We start from the raw sequence: 23,404 nt of genomic DNA, 5'->3' as shown, positions 1-23,404 counted from the left end.
GAAATACCTGCACCGCCATCTGTATGAACATATAAATATCTACACCGCCATCTATATTAAAATGCAGATATCTACACAGCTATCTGTATAAACTTGGAAATATCTACACTGCTATCTCTATGACATGGAAATTTCTACACCGCTATCTGTATGAACATGGAAATAGCTACACCGCTATCTGTATGAACATGGAAATATCTACACCACTACCTGTATGAACATGGAAATATCTACACCGCTATTTGTATGAACATGGATATATCTACACAGCCATCTGGATGAACATGGAAATATCTACACCACTATCTGTACGAACATGGAAATATATACACCGCTATCTGTGTAAATATGCATACATCTTCACCGCAATCTGTATAAACATTGTAATATCTACACCGCTCTCTGTATGAACATGGAAATATCTACACCGCTATCTGTTTGAACATGGAAATATCTACACCGCTATCTGCATGAAAATGGAAATATCTACACAGCTATCTGCATATACATGGAAATATCTACAAAGCTATTTCTGTAAACATGGAAATAACTACACCGCTATCTGTATGAACATGGAAATATCTACACCGCTATCTGTTCGAACATGGAAATATCTACACCGCTATCTGCATGAAAATGGAAATATCTACACTGCTATCTGCATATACATGGAAATATCTACACAGCTATCTCTTTACACATGGAAATAACTACACCGCTATCTGTATGAACATGGAAATATCCACACCGCCATCTGTATGAACATGGAAATATCTGCACTGCCATCCGTATGAACATATAAATATCTACACCGCCATCTGTATTAAGATGGAGATATCTACACCGCTATTTGTAAAAACATGGAAATATCTACACCGCTATCTGTATAAACATGGAAATATCTACACAGCTATCTGTATAAACATGGAAATATCTACACCGCTACCTGTATAAACATGGAAATATCAGCACCGCTATCTGTATGAACATGGAAATATCTACACCGCTATCTGTATGAACATGGAAATATCTACACCGCTATCTGTATGAACATGGAAATATCTACACCGCTATCTGTATGAACATGGATATATCCACACAGCCCTCTGGATGAACATGGAAATATCCACACCGCTATCTGTGTAAACATGCATACATCTTCACCGCTATCTGTATAAACATGGAAATATCTACACCGCTATCTGTATGAACATGGAAATATCTACACCGCTATCTGTTTGAAGATGGAAATACATACACCACTATCTGCATGAAAATGGAAATATCTACACAGCTATCTGCATATACATGGAAATATCTACACAGCTATCTCTTTACACATGGAAATAACTACACCGCTATCTGTATGAACATGGAAATATCTGCACCGCCATCTGTATGAACATATAAATATCTACACCGCCATCTGTATTAAGATGGAGATATCTACACCGCTATCTGAATAAACATGGAAATATCTACACCGCTATCTGTACGAACATGGAAATATCTAAACCGCTATCTCCATGAAAATAGAAATATCTACACAGCTATCTGCATATACGTGGAAATATCTACAAAGCTATCTCTTTACACATGGAAATAACTACACCGCTATCTCTTTAAACACGGAAATATCTACACCGCCATCTGTATGAACATGGAAATATCTGCACCGCCATCTGTATAAACATATAAATATCTACACCGCCATCTGTATTATGATGGAGATATCTACATCGCTATCTGTATAAACTTGGAAATATCTACACCGCTATCTGTACAAACATGGAAATACCTACACCGCTATCTGTATAAACATGGAAATATCAGCCCCGCTCTCTGTATGAACATGGAAATATCAGCCCCTCTATCTGTATGAACATGGAAGTATCTACACCGCTATCTCTATGAACATGGAAATATCTACACCGCTATCTGTTTGAAAATGGAAATATCTATACCGCTATCTGCATGAAAATGGAAATACATACACAGCTATCTGCATATACATGGAAATATCTACACAGCTATCTCTTTACACATGGAAATAACTACACCGCTATCTGTATGAACATGGAAATATCTTCACCGCCATCTGTAGGAACATGGATATATCTACACAGCCCTCTGGATGAACTTGGAAATATCCACACCGCTATCTGTGTAAACATGCATACATCTTCACCGCTATCTCTATAAACATGGAAATATCTACAACGCCATCTGTATGAACATGGAAATATCTGCACCACCATCTGTATGAACATATAAATATCAACACCGCCATCTGTATTAAGAAGGAAATATCTAAACCGCTATCTGTATGAACATTGAAATATCTTCACCGCTATCTGTATGAACATGGAAATATCTACACCGCTATCTGTGTAAACATGCACATATCTTCACCGCTATCTGTATAAACATGGAAATATCTACAACGCTATCTGTATGAACATGGAAATATCTACACCGCTATCTGTACGAACATGGAAATATCTAAACCGCTATCTGCATGAAAATAGAAATATCTACACAGCTATCTGCATATACATGGAAATATCTACAAAGCTATCTCTTTACACATGGAAATAACTACACCGCTATCTCTATAAACACGGAAATATCTACACTGCAATCTGTATGAACATGGAAATATCTGCACCGCCATCTGTATAAACATATAAATATCTGTACCGTCATCTGTATTTAGATGGAGATATCTACACCGCTATCTGTATAAACTTGGAAATATCTACACCGCTATCTGTATAAACATGGAAATACCTACACTGCTATCTGTATAAACATGGAAATACCTACAATGCTACCTCTATAAACATGGAAATATCAGCACCGCTATCTGTATGAACATGGAAATATCTACACCGCTATCTCTATGAACATGGAAATATCTACACCGCTATCTGTATGAACATGGAAATAGCTACACTGCTATCTGAATGAACATGGAAATATCTACACCACTACCTGTAGGAACATGGAAATATCTACACCGCTATCAGCATGAACATGGATATATCTACACAGCCATCTGGATGAACCTGGAAATATCTACACCGCAATCTGCATGAACATGGAAATATCTACACTGCTATCTGTGCAAACATGCATACATCTTCACCGCAATCTGTATAAGCATGGAAATATCAACACCGCTATCTGTATGAACGTGGAAATATCTACACCGCTATCTGTTTGAACATGGAAATATCTAAACCGCTATCAGCATGAAAATGGAAATATCTACACAGGTATCTGCATATACATGGAAATATCTACACATCTATCTCTTTACACATGTAAATAACTACACCGCTATCTGTATGAACATGGAAATGTCTGCACCGCCATCTGTATGAACATATAAATATCTACACCGCCATCTGTATTAAGATGGAGATATCTACACCGCTATCAGTATAAACATGGAAATATCTACACCGCTATCTGAATAAACATGGAAATATCTACACCGCTCTCTCTATAAACATGGAAATATCAGCACCGCTATCTGTATGAACATGGAAATATCAGCCCCTCTATCTGTATGAACATGGAAGTACCTACACCGCTATCTCTATGAACATGGAAATATCTACACCGCTATCTGTTTGAACATGGAAATATATAAACCGCTATCTGCAGGAAAATGGAAATATATACACAGCCTTCTGCATATACATGGAAATATCAACACAGCTATCTCTTTACACATGGAAATAACTACACCGCTATCTGTATGAACATGGAAATATCTTCATCGCCATCTGTAGGAACATGGATATATCTACACAGCCATCTGGATGAACATGGAAATATCTACACCGCTATCTGTATGAACATGGAAATATCTACACCGCTATCTGTGTAAACATGCATACATCTTCACCGCTATCTGTATAAACATGGAAATATCTACACTGCTATCTGTATGAAAAAGGAAATATCTACACCGCTATCTGTTTGAACATGGAAATATCTACACCTCTATCTGCATGAAAATGGAAATATCTACAAAGCGATCTGCATATACATGGAAATATCTACAAAGCTATCTCTTTACACTTGGAAATAAGTACAGCGCTATCTCTATAAACATGGAAATAGCTACACCGCCATCTGTATGAACATGGAAATATCTGCACCGCCATCTGTATGAACATATAAATATCTACACCGCCATCTATATTAAAATGGAGATATCTACACCGCTATCTGTATAAACTTGGAAATATCTACACTGCTATCTCTATGAACATGGAAATTTCTACACCGCTATCTGTATGAACATGGAAATAGCTACACAGCAATCTCTTTACACATGGAAATAACTACACCGCTATATCTATAAACATGGAAATATCTACACCACCATCTGTATGAACTTGGAAATATCTGCACCGCCATCTGTTTGAACATATAAATATCTACACCGCCATCTGTATTAAGAAGGAAATATCTAAAACGCTATGTGTATAAAGATGGAAATACCTGCACCGCTCTCTGTATGAAAATGGAAATATCTACACCACTATCTGTATTAACATGGAAATATCAACACTGCTATCTGTATGAACATGGAAATAGCTACCCCGTTATGTGTATTAAAATGGAAATAGCTACACCGCTATCTGAATGAACATGGAAATATCTACACCGCTATCTGTAAGAACATGGATATATCTACACAGCCATCTGGATGAACATGGAAATATCTACACCGCTATCTGTATGAACATGGAAATATCTACACCGCTATCTGTGTAAACTTGCATACATCTTCACCGCTATCTGTATAAACATGGAAATATCTACTCCGCTATCTGTATGAACATGGAAATAGCTACACCGCTTTCTGTATGAACATGGAAATATCTACACCGCTATCTGTATGAACATGGATATATCTACACAGCCATCTGGATGAACATGGAAGTATCTGCACCACCATCTGTATGAACATATAAATATCTACACTGCCATCTGTATTAAGATGGAGATATCTACACCGCTATCTGAATAAACATGGAAATATCTACACCGCTATCTGTATAAACATGGAAATATCAGCACCGCTATCTGTATGAACATGGAAATATCAGTCCCTCTATCTGTATGAACATGGAGATATCTACACCGCCATCTGTATGAACATGGATATATCTACACAGCCATCTGGAGGAACATGGAAATATCTACACCGCTATCTGTATGAACATGGAAATAGCTACACCGCTATCTGTATGAACATGGAAATATCTACACCGCTATCTGTATGAACATGGAAATATCTACACCGCTATCTGTATGAAGAAGGAAATATCTTCACCGCCATCTGTACGATCATGGATATATCTACAGAGCCATCTGGATGAACATGGAAATATCTAAACCGCCATCTGTATGAAGATATAAATATCTACACCGCCATCTGTATTAAGATGGAGATATCTACACCGCTATCTGTATAAACCTGAAAATATCTACACCGCTATCTGTATAAACATGGAAATATCTACACCGCTATCTGGATAAATATGGAAATTTCTACACCGCTACCTGTATAAACATGGAAATATCAGCACCGCTGTCTGTAGGAACATGGAGATATCTACACCGCAATCTGTATGAACATGGATATATCTACACAGCCATCTGGAGGAACATGGAAATATCTACAACGCTATCTGTACGAACATGGAAATATCTACACCGCTATCTGTAAGAACATGGAAATAACTACACCGCTATCTGTATGAACATGGAAATATATACAACACTATCTGAATGAACATGGAAATATCTACACCGCTATCTGTATGAACATGGATATATCTACACAGCCATCTGGATGAACATGGAAATATCTACACCGCTATCTGTATGAACATGGAAATATCTACACCGCTATCTGTGTAAACATGCATACATCTTCACCGCTATCTATATAAACTTGGAAATATCTACACCGCTATCTGTATTAACATGGAAGTATCTGCACCGCTATCTGTATGAATATGGAAATATCTACACCGCTATCTGTTTGAACATGGAAATATCTACACCGCTATCTGCATGAAAATGGAAATATCTACACTGCTATCTGCATATACATGGAAATATCTACACAGCTATCTCTTTACACATGGAAATAACTACACCGCTATCTGTATGAACATGGAAATATCTACACCGCCATCTGTATGAACATGGAAATATCTGCACCGCCATCTGTATGAACATATAAATATCTACACCGCCATCTGTATTAAGATGGAGATATCTACACCGCTATCTGTATAAACATGGAAATATCTGCACCGCTATCTGTATGAACATGGAAATATCTTCACCGCCATCTGTACGAACATGGATATATCTACAGAGCCATCTGGATGAACATGGAAATATCTACAACGCCATCTGTATGAACATATAAATATCTACACCGCCATCTGTATTAAGATGGAGATATCTACACCGCTATCTGTATAAACATGGAAATATCAACACCGCTATCTGTATAAACATGGAAATATCTACACCGCTATCTGTATAAACATGGAAATATCTACACCGCTACCTGTATAAACATGGAAATATCAGCACCGCTATCTGTTTGAACATGGAAATATCTACACCGCTATCTGTATGAACATGGAAATATCTACACCGCTATCTGTATGAACATGGATATATCTACACTGCCCTCTGGATGAACATGGAAATCTCTACACCGCTATCTGTGTAAACATGCATACATCTTCACCGCTATCTGTATAAACATGGAAATATCTACACCGCTATCTCTATGAACATGGAAATATCTACACCGCTATCTCTTTGAAGATGGAAATATATACACAGCTATCTGCATGGAAATGGAAATATCTACACAGCTATCTGCATATAGATGGAAATATCTACACAGCTATCTCTTTACACATTGAAATATCTACACCGCTATCTGTATGAACATGGAAATATCTACACCACTATCTGTTTGAAGATGGAAATATATACATCGCTATCTGCATGAAAATGGAAATATCTACACAGCTATCTGCATATAGATGGAAATATCTACACAGCAATCTCTTTACACATGGAAATAACTACACCGCTATCTGTATGAACATGGACATATCTACACCGCCATCTGTATGAACATGGAAATATCTGCACCGCCATCTGTATGAACATATAAATATCTACACCACCATCTGTATTAAGATGCAGATATCTACACCGCTATCTGAATAAACATGGAAATATCTACACCGCAATCTGTATAAACATGGAAATTTCTACACCACTATCTGGATAAACATGGAAATATCTACACCGCTACCGGTATAAACACGGAAATATCAGAACCACTATCTGTATGAACCTGGAAATGTCTACACCGCTATATGAATGAACATGGAAATATCTACATCGCTATCTGTTTGAACATGTAAATATCTACACCGTTATCTGCATGAAAATAGAAATATCTACAAAGCTATCTGCATATACATGGAAATATCTACACAGCTATCTACGCATGGAAATAACTACACCGCTATCTGTATGAACATGGAAATATCTACACCGCCATCTGTATGAACATGGAAATATCTGCACCACCATCTGTATGAACATATAAATATCTACGCCGCCATCTGTATTAAGATGGGGATATCTACACCGCTATCTGTATAAACATGGAAATATCTACACCGCTATCTGTATAAACATGGAAATATCTACACCGCTATCTGTATAAACATGGAAATATCTACACCGCTACCTGTATAAACATGGAAATATCAGCACCGCTATCTGTATGAACATGGAAATATCTACACTGCTATCTGTATGAACATGGATATATCTACACAGCCCTCTGGATGAACATGGAAATATCCACACCGCTATCTGTGTAAACATGCATACATCTTCACCGCTATCTGTATAAACATGGAAATATCTACACCGCTATCTCTATGAACATGGAAATATCTACACCGCTATCTGTTTGAAGATGGAAATATATACACCAATATCTGCATGAAAATGGAAATATCTACACAGCTATCTGCATATAGATGGAAATATCTACACAGCTATCCCTTTACACATGGAAATAACTACACCGCTATCTGTATGAACATGGAAATGTCTACACCGCCATCTGTATGAACATGTAAATATCTGCACCGCAATCTGTATGAACATATAAATATCTACACCGCCATCTCTATTAAGATGGAGATATCTACACCGCTATCTGAATAAACATGGAAATATCTACACCGCTATCTGTATAAACATGGAAATATCTACACCGCTATCTGTATAAACATGGAAATATCTACACCGCTATCTGTATGAACATGGAAATAGCTACTCCGCTATCTGTATGAACATGGAAATATCTTCACGGCCATCTGTAGGAACATAGATATATCTACACAGCCATCTGGATGAACATGGAAATATCTACACCGCTATCTGTATGAACATGAAAATAGCTACACCGTTATGTGTATGAAAATGGAAATAGCTACACCGCTATCTGTATGAACATGGAAATATCTACACCGCTATCTGTATGAACATGGAAATATCTACACCGCTATCTGCATGAAAATGGAAATATCTACACTGCTATCTGCATATACATTTAAATATCTACACAGCTATCTCTTTACACATGGAAATAACTACACCACTATCTGTATGAACATGGAAATAACTACACCGCCATCTGTATGAACATGGAAATATCTGTACCGCCATCTGTATGAACATATAAATATCTACACCGCCATCTGTATTAAGATGGAGATATCTACACTGCTATCTGTATAAACATGGAAATATCTACACCGCCATCTGTATGAACATATAAATACACCGCCATCTGTATTAAGAAGGAAATATCTAAACCGCTATCTGTATAAACATGGAAATTTCTACACCGCTGCCTGTATAAACATGGAAATATCAGCACCGCTATCTGTATGAACATGGAAATATCTACACCGCTATCTGCAGGAACCTGGAAATAGCTACACCGCTGCCTGTATAAACATGGAAATATCAGCACCGCTATCTGTATGAACATGGAAATATCTACACCACTATCGGTATGAACATGGATATATCTACACAGCCATCTGGATGAACACGGAAATATCTACACCAATATCTGTATGAACATGGAAATATCTACACCGCTATCTGTGTAAACATGCATACATCTTCACCGCTATCTGTATAAACATGGAAATATCTACACTGCTATCTGTATGAAAATGGAAATATCTACACCGCTATCTGTATGAACATGGAAATATCTACACCGCTATCTGTTCGAACATAGAAATATCTACACCGCTATGTGCAAGAAAATGGAAATATCTACACTGCTATCTGCATATATATGGAAATATCTACACAGCTATATCTTTACACATGGAAATAACTACACCGCTATCTGTATGAACATGGAAATATCCGCACCGCCATCTGTCTGAACATGGAAATATCTGCACCGCCATCCGTATGAACATATAAATATCTACACCGCCATCTGTATTAAGATGGAGATATCTACACCGCTATCTGTATAAACATGGAAATATCTACACCGCTATCTGTATAAACATGGAAATATCTACACCGCTACCTGTATAAACATGGAAATATCAGCACCGCTATCTGTATGAACATGGAAATATCTACACCGCTATCTGTATGAACATGGAAATATCTACACCGCTATCTGTATGAACATGGAAATATCTACACCGCTATCTGTATAAACATGGAAATACCTACACCGCTATCTGTATAAACATGGAAATATCAGCACCGCTTTCTGTATGAACATGGAAATATCAGCCCCTCTATCTGTATGAACATGGAAGTATCTACACCGCCATCTGTTTGAACATGGAAATATCTATACCGCTATCTGCATGAAAATGGAAATACATACACAGCTATCTGCATATAAATGGAAATATCTACACAGCTATCTCTTTACACATGGAAATAACTACACCGCTATCTGTATGAACATGGAAATATCTTCACGGCCATCTGTAGGAACATGGATATATCTACACAGCCATCTGGATGAACATGGAAATATCTACACCGCTATCTGTATGAACATGAAAATAGCTACACCGTTATGTGTATGAAAATGGAAATAGCTACACCGCTATCTGTATGAACATGGAAATATCTACACCGCTATCTGTATGAACATGGAAATATCTACACCGCTATCTGCATGAAAATGGAAATATCTACACTGCTATCTGCATATACATTTAAATATCTACACAGCTATCTCTTTACACATGGAAATAACTACACCACTATCTGTATGAACATGGAAATAACTACACCGCCATCTGTATGAACATGGAAATATCTGCACCGCCATCTGTATGAACATATAAATATCTACACCGCCATCTGTATTAAGATGGAGATATCTACACTGCTATCTGTATAAACATGGAAATATCTACACCGCCATCTGTATGAACATATAAATACACCGCCATCTGTATTAAGAAGGAAATATCTAAACCGCTATCTGTATAAACATGGAAATTTCTACACCGCTGCCTGTATAAACATGGAAATATCAGCACCGCTATCTGTATGAACATGGAAATATCTACACCGCTATCTGCAGGAACATGGAAATAGCTACACCGCTGCCTGTATAAACATGGCAATATCAGCACCGCTATCTGTATGAACATGGAAATATCTACACCACTATCGGTATGAACATGGATATATCTACACAGCCATCTGGATGAACACGGAAATATCTACACCAATATCTGTATGAACATGGAAATATCTACACCGCTATCTGTGTAAACATGCATACATCTTCACCGCTATCTGTATAAACATGGAAATATCTACACCGCTATCTGTATGAAAATGGAAATATCTACACCGCTATCTGTATGAACATGGAAATATCTACACCGCTATCTGTTCGAACATAGAAATATCTACACCGCTATGTGCAAGAAAATGGAAATTTCTACACTGCTATCTGCATATATATGGAAATATCTACACAGCTATATCTTTACACATGGAAATAACTACACCGCTATCTGTATGAACATGGAAATATCCGCACCGCCATCTGTCTGAACATGGAAATATCTGCACCGCCATCCGTATGAACATATAAATATCTACACCGCCATCTGTATTAAGATGGAGATATCTACACCGCTATCTGTATAAACATGGAAATATCTACACCGCTATCTGTATAAACATGGAAATATCTACACCGCTACCTGTATAAACATGGAAATATCAGCACCGCTATCTGTATGAACATGGAAATATCTACACCGCTATCTGTATGAACATGGAAATATCTACACCGCTATCTGTATGAACATGGAAATATCTACACCGCTATCTGTATAAACATGGAAATACCTACACCGCTATCTGTATAAACATGGAAATATCAGCACCGCTTTCTGTATGAACATGGAAATATCAGCCCCTCTATCTGTATGAACATGGAAGTATCTACACCGCCATCTGTTTGAACATGGAAATATCTATACTGCTATCTGCATGAAAATGGAAATACATACACAGCTATCTGCATATAAATGGAAATATCTACACAGCTATCTCTTTACACATGGAAATAACTACACCGCTATCTGTATGAACATGGAAATATCTTCACGGCCATCTGTAGGAAGATGGATATATCTACACAGCCATCTGGATGAACATGGAAATATCTACACCGCTATCTGTATGAACATGGAAATATCTACACCGCTATCTGTATGAACATGGATATATCTACACAGCCATCTGGATGAACATGGAAATATCTACACCGCTATCTGTGTAAACATGCATACATCTTCACCGCTATCTGTATAAACATGGAAATATCTACACTGCTATCTGTATGAATATGGAAATATCTGCACCGCTATCTGTAAGAACATGGAAATATCTACACCGCTATCTGTTTGAACATGGAAATATCTACACCGCTATCTGCATGAAAATGGAAATATCTACACTGCTATCTGCATATACATGGAAATATCTACACAGCTATCTACGCATGGAAATAACTACACCGCTATCTGTATGAACATGGAAATATCTACACCGCCATCTGTATGAACATGGAAATATCTGCACCGCCATCTGTATGAACATATAAATATCTACACCGCCATCTGTATTAAGATGGAGATATCTACACCGCTATCTGTATAAACATGGAAATATCTACACCGCTATCTGTATAAACATGGAAATATCTACACCGCTATCTGTATAAACATGGAAATATCTACACCGCTACCTGTATAAACATGGAAATATCAGCACCGCTATCTGTATGAACATGGAAATATCTACACTGCTATCTTTATGAACATGGATATATCTACACAGCCCTCTGGATGAACATGGAAATATCCACACCGCTATCTGTGTAAACATGCATACATCTTCCCCGCTATCTGTATAAACATGGAAATATCTACACCGCTATCTCTATGAACATGGAAATATCTACACCGCTATCTGTGTGAAGATGGAAATATATACACCGATATCTGCATGAAAATGGTAATATCTACACAGCTATCTGCATATAGATGGAAATATCTAAACAGCTATCCCTTTACACATGGAAATAACTACACCGCTATCTGTATGAACATGGAAATGTCTACACCGCCATCTGTATGAACATGTAAATATCTGCACCGCCATCTGTATGAACATATAAATATCTACACCGCCATCTCTATTAAGATGGAGATATCTACACCGCTATCTGAATAAACATGGAAATATCTACACCGCTATCTGTATAATCGTGGAAATATCTACACTGCTATCTGTATAAACATGGAAATATCAGCACCGCTCTCTGTAAGAAAATGGAAATATATACACCGCTATCTGTATGAACATGGAAATATCTACACTGCTATCAGTATGAACATAAAAATAGCTACACCGTTATGTGTATGAAAATGGAAATAACTACACCGCTATCTGTATGAACATGGAAATATCTACACCGATATCTGTATGAACATGGATATATCTACACAGCCATCTGGATGAACATGGAAATATCTACACCGCTATCAGTATGAACATGGAAATATCTTCTCCGCTATCTGTATGAACATGGATATATCTACACAGCCATCTGGATGAACATGGAAATATCTACACCGCTATCTGTGTAAACATGCATACATCTTCACCACTATCTGTATAAACATGGAAATATCTGCACCGCTATCGGTATGAACATGGAAATATCTACACCGCTATCTGTTTGGACATGGAAATATCTACACTGCTATCTGCATGAAAATGGAAATATCTACACTGCTATCTGCATATACATTTAAATATCTACACAGCTATCTCTTTACACATGGAAATAAATACACCACTATCTGTATGAAAAAGGAAATAACTACACCGCCATCTGTATGAACATGGAAATATCTGCACCGCCATCTGTATGAACATATAAATATCTACACCGCCATCTGTATTAAGATGGAGATATCTACACTGCTATCTGTATAAACATGGAAATATCTACACCGCCATCTGTATGAACATATAAATACACCGCCATCTGTATTAAGAAGGAAATATCTAAACCGCTATCTGTATAAACATGGAAATTTCTACACCGCTGCTTGTATAAACATGGAAATATCAGCACCGCTATCTGTATGAACATGGAAATATCTACACCGCTATCTGTAGGAACATGGAAATAGCTACACCGCTGCCTGTATAAACATGGAAATATCAGCTCCGCTATCTGTATGAACATGGAAATATCTACACCACTATCTGTATGAACATGGATATATCTACACAGCCATCTGGATGAAAACGGAAATATCTACACCACTATCTGAATGAACATGGAAATATCTACACCGCTATCTGTGTAAACATGCATACATCTTCACCGCTATCTGTATAAACATGGAAATATCTACACCGCTATCTGTATGAACATGGAAATATCTACACCGCTATCTGTATGAACATGGAAATATCTACACCGCTATCTGTTCGAACATAGAAATATCTTCAGCGCTATCTGCAAGAAAATGGAAATATCTACACTGCTATCTGCATATACATGGAAATATCTACACAGCTATATCTTTACACATGGAAATAACTACACCGCTATCTGTATGAACATGGAAATATCCACACCGCCATCTGTATGAACATGGAAATATCTGCACCGCCATCCGTATGAACATATAAATATCTACACCGCCATCTGTATTAAGATGGAGATATCTACACCGCTATCTGTATAAACATGGAAATATCTACACCGCTATCTGTATAAACATGGAAATATCTACACCGCTATCTGTATATACATGGAAATATCTACACCGCTACCTGTATAAACATGGAAATATCAGCACCGCTATCTGTATGAACATGGAAATATCTACACCGCTATCTGTATGAACATGGAAATATCTACACCGCTATTTGTATGAACATGGAAATATCTACACCGCTATCTGTATGAACATAGATATATCTACACAGCCCTCTGGATGAACATGGAAATATCCACACCGCTATCTGTGTAAACATGCATACATCTTCACCGCTATCTGTATAAACGTGGAAATATCTACACCGCTATCTGTATGAACATGGAAATATCTACACCGCTATCTGTTTGAAGATGGAAATACATACACCGCTATCTGCATGAAAATGGAAATATCTACACAGCTATCTGCATATACATGGAAATATCTACACAGCTATCTCTTTACACATGGAAATAACTACACCGCTATCTGTATGAACATGGAAATATCTACAGCGCCATCTGTGTGAACATGGAAATATCTGCACCGCCATCTGTATGAACATATAAATATCTACACCGCCATCTGTATTAAGATGGAGATATCTACACCGCTGTCTGAATAAACATGGAAATATCTACACCGCTATCTGTACGAACATGGAAATATCTAAACCGCTATCTGCATGAAAATAGAAATATCTACACAGCTATCGACATATACATGGAAATATCTACAAAGCTATCTCTTTACACATGGAAATAACTACTCCGCTATCTCTATAAACACGGAAATATCTACACCGCCACCTGTATGAACATGGAAATATCTGCACCGCCATCTGTATAAACATATAAATATCTACACCGCCATCTGTATTATGATGGAGATATCTACACCGCTATCTGTATAAACTTGGAAATATCTACACTGCTATCTGTATAAACATGGAAATACCTACACCGCTATCTGTATAAACATGGAAATATCAGCACCGCTCTCTGTATGAACATGGAAATATCAGCCCCTCTATCTGTATGAACATGGAAGTATCTACACCGCCATCTGTTTGAACATGGAAATATCTGTACCGCTATCTGCATGAAAATGTAAATACATACACAGCTATCTGCATATAAATGGAAATATCTACACAGCTATCTCTTTACACATGGAAATAACTACACCGCAATCTGTATGAACATGGAAATATCTTCACGGCCATCTGTAGGAACATGGATATATCTACACAGCCATCTGGATGAACATGGAAATATCTACACCGCTATCTTTTTGAACATGGAAATATCTACACCGCTATTTGTGTAAACATGCATACATCTTCACCGCTATCTCTATAAACATGGAAATATCTACACTGCTATCTGTATGAACATGGAAATATCTACACCGCTATCTGTTTGAACGTGGAAATATCTACACCGCTATCTGCATGAAAATGGAAATATCTACAAAGCTATCTGCATATACATGGAAACTTCTACACAGCTATCTCTTTACACATGGAAATAACTACACCGCTAAATCTATAAACATGGAAATATCTACACCGCCATCTGTATGAACATGGAAATATCTGCACCACCATCTGTATGAACATATAAATATCTACACCGCCATCTGTATTAAGAAGGAAATATCTAAACCGCTATCTGTATGAACATTGAAATATCTACACCGCTATCTGTATGAACATGGAAATATCTACTCCGCTATCTGTGTAAACATGCATATGTCTTCACCGCTAAATGTATAAACATGGAAATATCTACACCGCTATCTGTATGAACATGGAAATATCTACACCGCTATCTGTACGAACATGGAAATATCTAAACCGCTATCTGCATGGAAATAGAAATATGTAAACAGCTATCTGCATACACATGGAAATATCTACAAAGCTATCTCTTTACACATGGAAATATCTACACCGCTATCTCTATAAACACGGAAATATCTACACTGCCATCTGTATGAACATGGAAATATCTGCACCGCCATCTGTATAAACATATAAATATCTACACCGCCATCAGTATTTAGATGGAGATATCTACACCGCTATCTGTATATACTTGGAAATATCTACACCGCTATCTGTATAAACATGGAAATACCTACACCGCTATCTGTATAAACATGGAAATACCTACACCGCTACCTGTATAAACACGGAAATATCAGCACCGCTATCTGTATGAACATGGAAATATCTACACCGCTATCTCTATGAACATGGAAATATCTACACCGCTATCTGTATGAACATGGAAATAGCTACACTGCTATCTGTGTAAACATGCATACATCTTCACCGCAATCTGTATAAGCATGGAAATATCAACACCGCTATCTGTATGAACGTGGAAATATCTACACCGCTATCTGTTTGAACATGGAAATATCTAAACAGCTATCAGCATGAAAACGGAAATATCTACACAGCTATCTGCATATACATGGAAATATCTACACATCTATCTCTTTACACATGTAAATAACTACACCGCTATCTGTATGAACATGGAAATATCAGCCCCTCTATCTGTATGAACATGGAAGTATCTACACCGCTATCTCTATGAACATGGAAATATCTACACCGCTATCTGTTTGAACATGGAAATATCTAAACCGCTATCTGCATGAAAATGGGAATATATACACAGCTATCTGCATATACATGGAAATATCTACACAGCTATCTCTTTACACATGGAAATAACTACACCGCTATCTGTATGAAGATGGAAATATCTTCACCGCCATCTGTAGGAACATGGATATATCTACACAGCCATCTGGATGAACATGGAAATATCTACACCGCTATCTGTATGAACATGGAAATATCTACACCGCTATCTGTGTAAACATGCATACATCTTCACCGCTATCTGTATAAACATGGAAATATCTACACTGCTATCTGTATGAACATGGAAATATCTACACCGCTATCTGTTTGAACATGGAAATATCTACACCGCTATCTGCATGAAAATGGAAATATTTACACAGCGATCTGCATATACATGGAAATATCTACAAAGCTATCTCTTTACACGTGGAAATAAGTACAGCGCTATCTCTATAAACATGGAAATAGCTACACCGCCATCTGTATGAACATGGAAATATCTGCACCGCCATCTGTATGAACATATAAATATCTACACTGCCATCTATATTAAAATGGAGATATCTACACCGCTATCTGTATAAACTTGGAAATATCTACACTGCTATCTCTATGAACATGGAAATTTCTACACCGCTACCTGTATGAACATGGAAATATCTACACCGCTATTTGTATGAACATGGATATATCTACACAGCCATCTGCATGAACACGGAAATATCTACACCACTATCTGTATGAACATGGAAATATCTACACCGCTATCTGTGTAAATATGCATACATCTTTACCGCAATCTGTATAAACATGGTAATATCTACACCGCTCTCTGTATGAATATGGAAATATCTACACCGCTATCTGTTTGAACATGGAAATATCTACACAGCTATCTGCATGAAAATGGAAATATCTACAGAGCTATCTGCATATACATGGAAATATCTACACAGCTATCTCTTTACACATGGAAATAACTACACCGCTATCTGTATGAACATGGAAATATCTTCACCGCCGTCTGTATGAATATGGAAATAGCAGCACCGACATCTGTATGAACATATACATATCTACACGGCCATCTGTATTAAGATGGAGATATCTACACCGATATCTGTATAAACATGGAAATAACTACACTGCTATCTGTATAAACATGGCAATATCTCCACCGCTATCTGTATAAACATGGAAATATCTACCACGCTACCTGTATAAACATGGAAATATCAGCACCGCTATCTGTATGAACATGGAAATATCAGCCCCTCTATCTGTATGAACTTGGAGATATCTACACCGATATCTGTATGAACATGGAAATATCTAGACCGCTATCTGAATGAACATGGAAATACCTTCACCGCCATCTGTATGAACATGGATATATCTACACAGCCATCTGGATGAACATGGATATAGCTACACAGCCCTCTGGATGAACTTGGAAATATCCACACCGCTATCTGTGTAAACATGCATACATCTTCACCGCTATCTGTATAAACATGGAAATATCTACACCGCTATCTGTATGAACATGGAAATATCTACACCGCTATCTGTTTGAAGATGGAAATATCTACACCGCTATCTGTGTAAACATGCATACATCTTCACCGCTATCTCTATAAACATGGAAATATCTACACTGCTATCTGCATGAACATGGAAATATCTACACTGCTATCTGTTTGAACATGGAAATATCTACACCGCTATCTGCATGAAAATGGAAATATCTGCAAAGCTATCTGCATATACATGGAAACATCTAAACAGCTATCTCTTTACACATGGAAATAACTACACCGCTAAATCTATAAACATGGAAATATCTACACCGCCATCTGTATGAACATGGAAATATCTGCACCACCATCTGTATGAACATATAAATATCTACACCGCCATCTGTATTAAGAAGGAAATATCTAAACCGCTATCTGTATGAACATTGAAATATCTACACATCTATCTGTATGAACATGGAAATATCTACACCGCTATCTGTGTAAACATGCATATATCTTCACCGCTATCTGTATAAACATGGAAATATCTACAACGCTATCTGTATGAACATGGAAATATCTACACCGCTATCTGTACGAACATGGAAATATCTAAACCGCTATCTGCATGAAAATAGAAATATCTACACAGCTATCTGCATATACATGGAAATATCTACAAAGCTATCTCTTTACACATGGAAATAACTACACCGCTATCTCTATAAACACGGAAATATCTACACTGCCATCTGTATGAACATGGAAATATCTGCAACGCCATCTGTATAAACATATAAATATCTACACCGCCATCTGTATTTAGATGGAGATATCTACACCGCTATCTGTATAAACCTGGAAATATCTACACCGCTATCTGTATAAACACGGAAATACCTACACCGCTATCTGTATAAACATGGAAATACCTACACCGCTACCTGTATAAACATGGAAATATCAGCGCCGCTATCTGTATGAACATGGAAATATCTACACCGCTATCTCTATGACCATGGAAATATCTACACTGCTATCTGTATGAACATGGAAATAGCTACACTGCTGTCTGTATGAACATGGAAATATCTACACCACTATGTGTAGGAACATGGAAATATCTACACCGCTATCAGCATGAACATGGATATATCTACACAGCCATCTGGATGAACATGGAAATATCTACACCGCTATCTGCATGAACATGGAAATATCTACACTGCTATCTGTGTAAACATGCATACATCTTCACCGCAATCTGTATAAGCATGGAAATATCAACACCGCTATCTGTATGAACGTGGAAATATCTACACCGCTATCTGTTTGAACATGGAAATATCTAAACCGCTATCAGCACGAAAATGGAAATATCTACACAGCTATCTGCATATACATGGAAATATCTACACATCTATCTCTTTACACATGTAAATAACTACACCGCTATCTGTATGAACATGGAAATGTCTGCACCGCCATCTGTATGAACATATAAATATCTACACCGCCATCTGTATTAAGATGGAGATATCTACACCGCTATCTGTATAAACATGGAAATATCTACACCGCTAACTGTATGAACATGGAGATATCTACACCGATATCTGTATAAACATGGAAATATCTACACCGCTATCTGAATAAACATGGAAATATCTACACCGCTCTCTGTATAAACATGGAAATATCAGAACCGCTATCTGTATGAACATGGAAATATCAGCCCCTCTATCTGTATGTACATCGCAGTATCTACACCGCTATCTCTATGAACATGGAAATATCTGCACCGCTATCTGTTTGAACATGGAAATATCTAAACCGCTATCTGCATGAAAATGGAAATATATAAACAGCTATCTGCATATACATGGAAATATCTACACAGCTATCTCTTTACACATGGAAATAACTACACCGCTATCTGTATGAACATGGAAATATCTTCACCGCCATCTGTAGGAACCTGGATATATCTACACAGCCATCTGGATGAACATGGAAATATCTACACCGCTATCTGTATGAACATGGAAATATCTACACCGCTATCTGTGTAAACATGCATACATCTTCACCGCTATCTGTATAAACATGGAAATATCTACACCGCTATCTCTATGAATATGGAAATATCTACACCGATATCTGTTTGAACATGTAAATATCTACACCGCTATCTGCATGAAAATGGAAATATCTACACTGCTATCTGCATATACATGGAAATATCTACAAAGCTATCTCTTTACACATGGAAATAACTACACCGCTATCTCTATAAACACGGAAATATCTACACTGCCATCTGTATGAACATGGAAATATCTACACTGCTATCTGTATAAACATGGAAATACCTACACCGCTATCTGTATAAACATGGAAATACCTACACCGCTACCTGTATAAACATGGAAATATCAGCACCGCTATCTGTATGAACATGGAAATATCTACACCGCTATCTCTATGAACATGGAAATATCTACACCGCTACCTGTATGAACATGGAAATAGCTACACTGCTATCTGAATGAACATGGAAATATCTACACCACTATCTGTAGGAACATGGAAATATCTACACCGCTATCAGCATGAACATGGATATATCTACACAGCCATCTGGATGAACATGGAAATATCTACACCGCTATCTGCATGAACATGGAAATATCTACACTGCTATCTCTGTAAACATGCATACATCTTCACCGCAATCTATATAAGCATGGAAATATCAACACCGCTATCTGTATGAACGTGGAAATATCTACAAAGCTATCTGCATATACATGGAAATATCTACACATCTATCTCTTTACACATGTAAATAACTACACCGCTATCTCTATAAACTTGGAAATTTCTGCACCGCCATCTGTATGAACATGGATATATCTGCACCGCCATCTGTATGAACATATAAATATCTACACCGCCATCTGTATTAATATGGAGATATCTACACCGCTATCTGAATAAACTTGGAAATAACTACACCGCTATCTGTATAAACATGGAAATATCTACAACGCTATCTGTATAACCATGGAAATATCTACACCGCTATCTGTATGAACATGGAAATATCTACACTGCTATCTGTATGAACATGGAAATATCTGCACCGCCATCTGTATGAACATATAAATATCTACACCGCCATCTGTATTAAGATGGAGATATCTACACCGCTATCTGAATAAACATGGAAGTATCTACACCGCTATCTGTATAAACATGGAAATATCTACACCGCTGCCTGTATAAACATGGAAATATCAGCACTTCTATCTGTATGAACATGGAAATAACTACATCGCTATCTGTATGAACATGGAAATATGTACACTGCTATCTGTATGGACATGGAAATAGCTACAACGTTATCTGTATGAACACGGAAATAGCTACACCACTATCTGTATGAACATGGAAATATCTACACCGCTATCTGTATGAACATGGATATATCTACACAGCCATCTGGATGAACATGGAAATATCTACACCGCTATCTGTATGAACATGGAAATATCTACACCGCTATCTGTGTGAACATGGATATATCTACACAGCCATCTGGATGAACATGGAAATATCTACACCGCTATCTGTGTAAACATGCATAGATCTTCACCGCTATCTGTATAAACATGGAAATATCTACACCGCTATCTGTATGAACATGGAAATATCCACACCGCTATCTGTATGAACATGGAAATATCTACACCGCTATCTGTTTGAACATGGAAATATCTACACCGCTATCTGCATGAAAATGGAAATATCTACACTGCTATCTGCATATTCATTTAAATATCTGCACAGCTGTCTCTTTACACATGGAAATAACTACACCGCTATCTGTTTGAACATGGAAATATCTACACCGCCATCTGTATGAACACGGAAATATCTGCACCGCCATCTGTATGAACATATAAATATCTACACCGCCATCTGTATTAAGAAGGAAATATCTAAACCGCTATCTGTATGAACATGGAAATACCTACACCGCTATCTGTATGAACATGGATATATCTACACAGCCATCTGGATGAACATGGAAATATCTACACCGCTATCTGTATGAACATGGAAATATCTACACCGCTATCTGTATGAACTTGGATATATCTTCACAGCCATCTGGATGAACATGGAAATATCTACACCGCTATCTGTGTAAACATGCATACATCTTCACCGCTATCTGTATAAACATGGAAATATCTACACTGCTATCAGTATGAACATGGAAATATCTGCACCGCTATCTGTATGAACATGGAAATATCTACACCGCTATCTGTTTGAAGATGGAAATATCTACACCGCTATCTGCATGAAAATGGAAATATCTACACTGCTATCTGCATATACATGGAAATATATACACAGCTATATCTTTACACATGGAAATAACTACACCGCTATCTGTATGAACATGGAAATATCTACACGGCCATCTGTATGAACATGGAAATATCTGCACCGCGATCTGTATGAACATATAAATATCTACACCGCCATCTGTATTAAGATGGAGATATCTACACCGCTATCTGTATAAACATGGAAATAGCTACATCGCTATCTGTATAAACATGGAAATATCTACACCGCTATCTGTATAAACATAGAAATATCTACACCGCTACCTGTATAAACATGGAAATATCAGCACCGCTATCTGTATGAACATGGAAATATCTACACTGCTATCTGTATGAACATGG

This window comes from Gorilla gorilla, chromosome 7 (genome assembly GCF_029281585.2).
Source record: "Gorilla gorilla gorilla isolate KB3781 chromosome 7, NHGRI_mGorGor1-v2.1_pri, whole genome shotgun sequence".
Taxonomy (NCBI): Eukaryota; Metazoa; Chordata; class Mammalia; order Primates; family Hominidae; genus Gorilla; species Gorilla gorilla.
Note: the sequence above shows the minus strand (reverse complement) of the source record.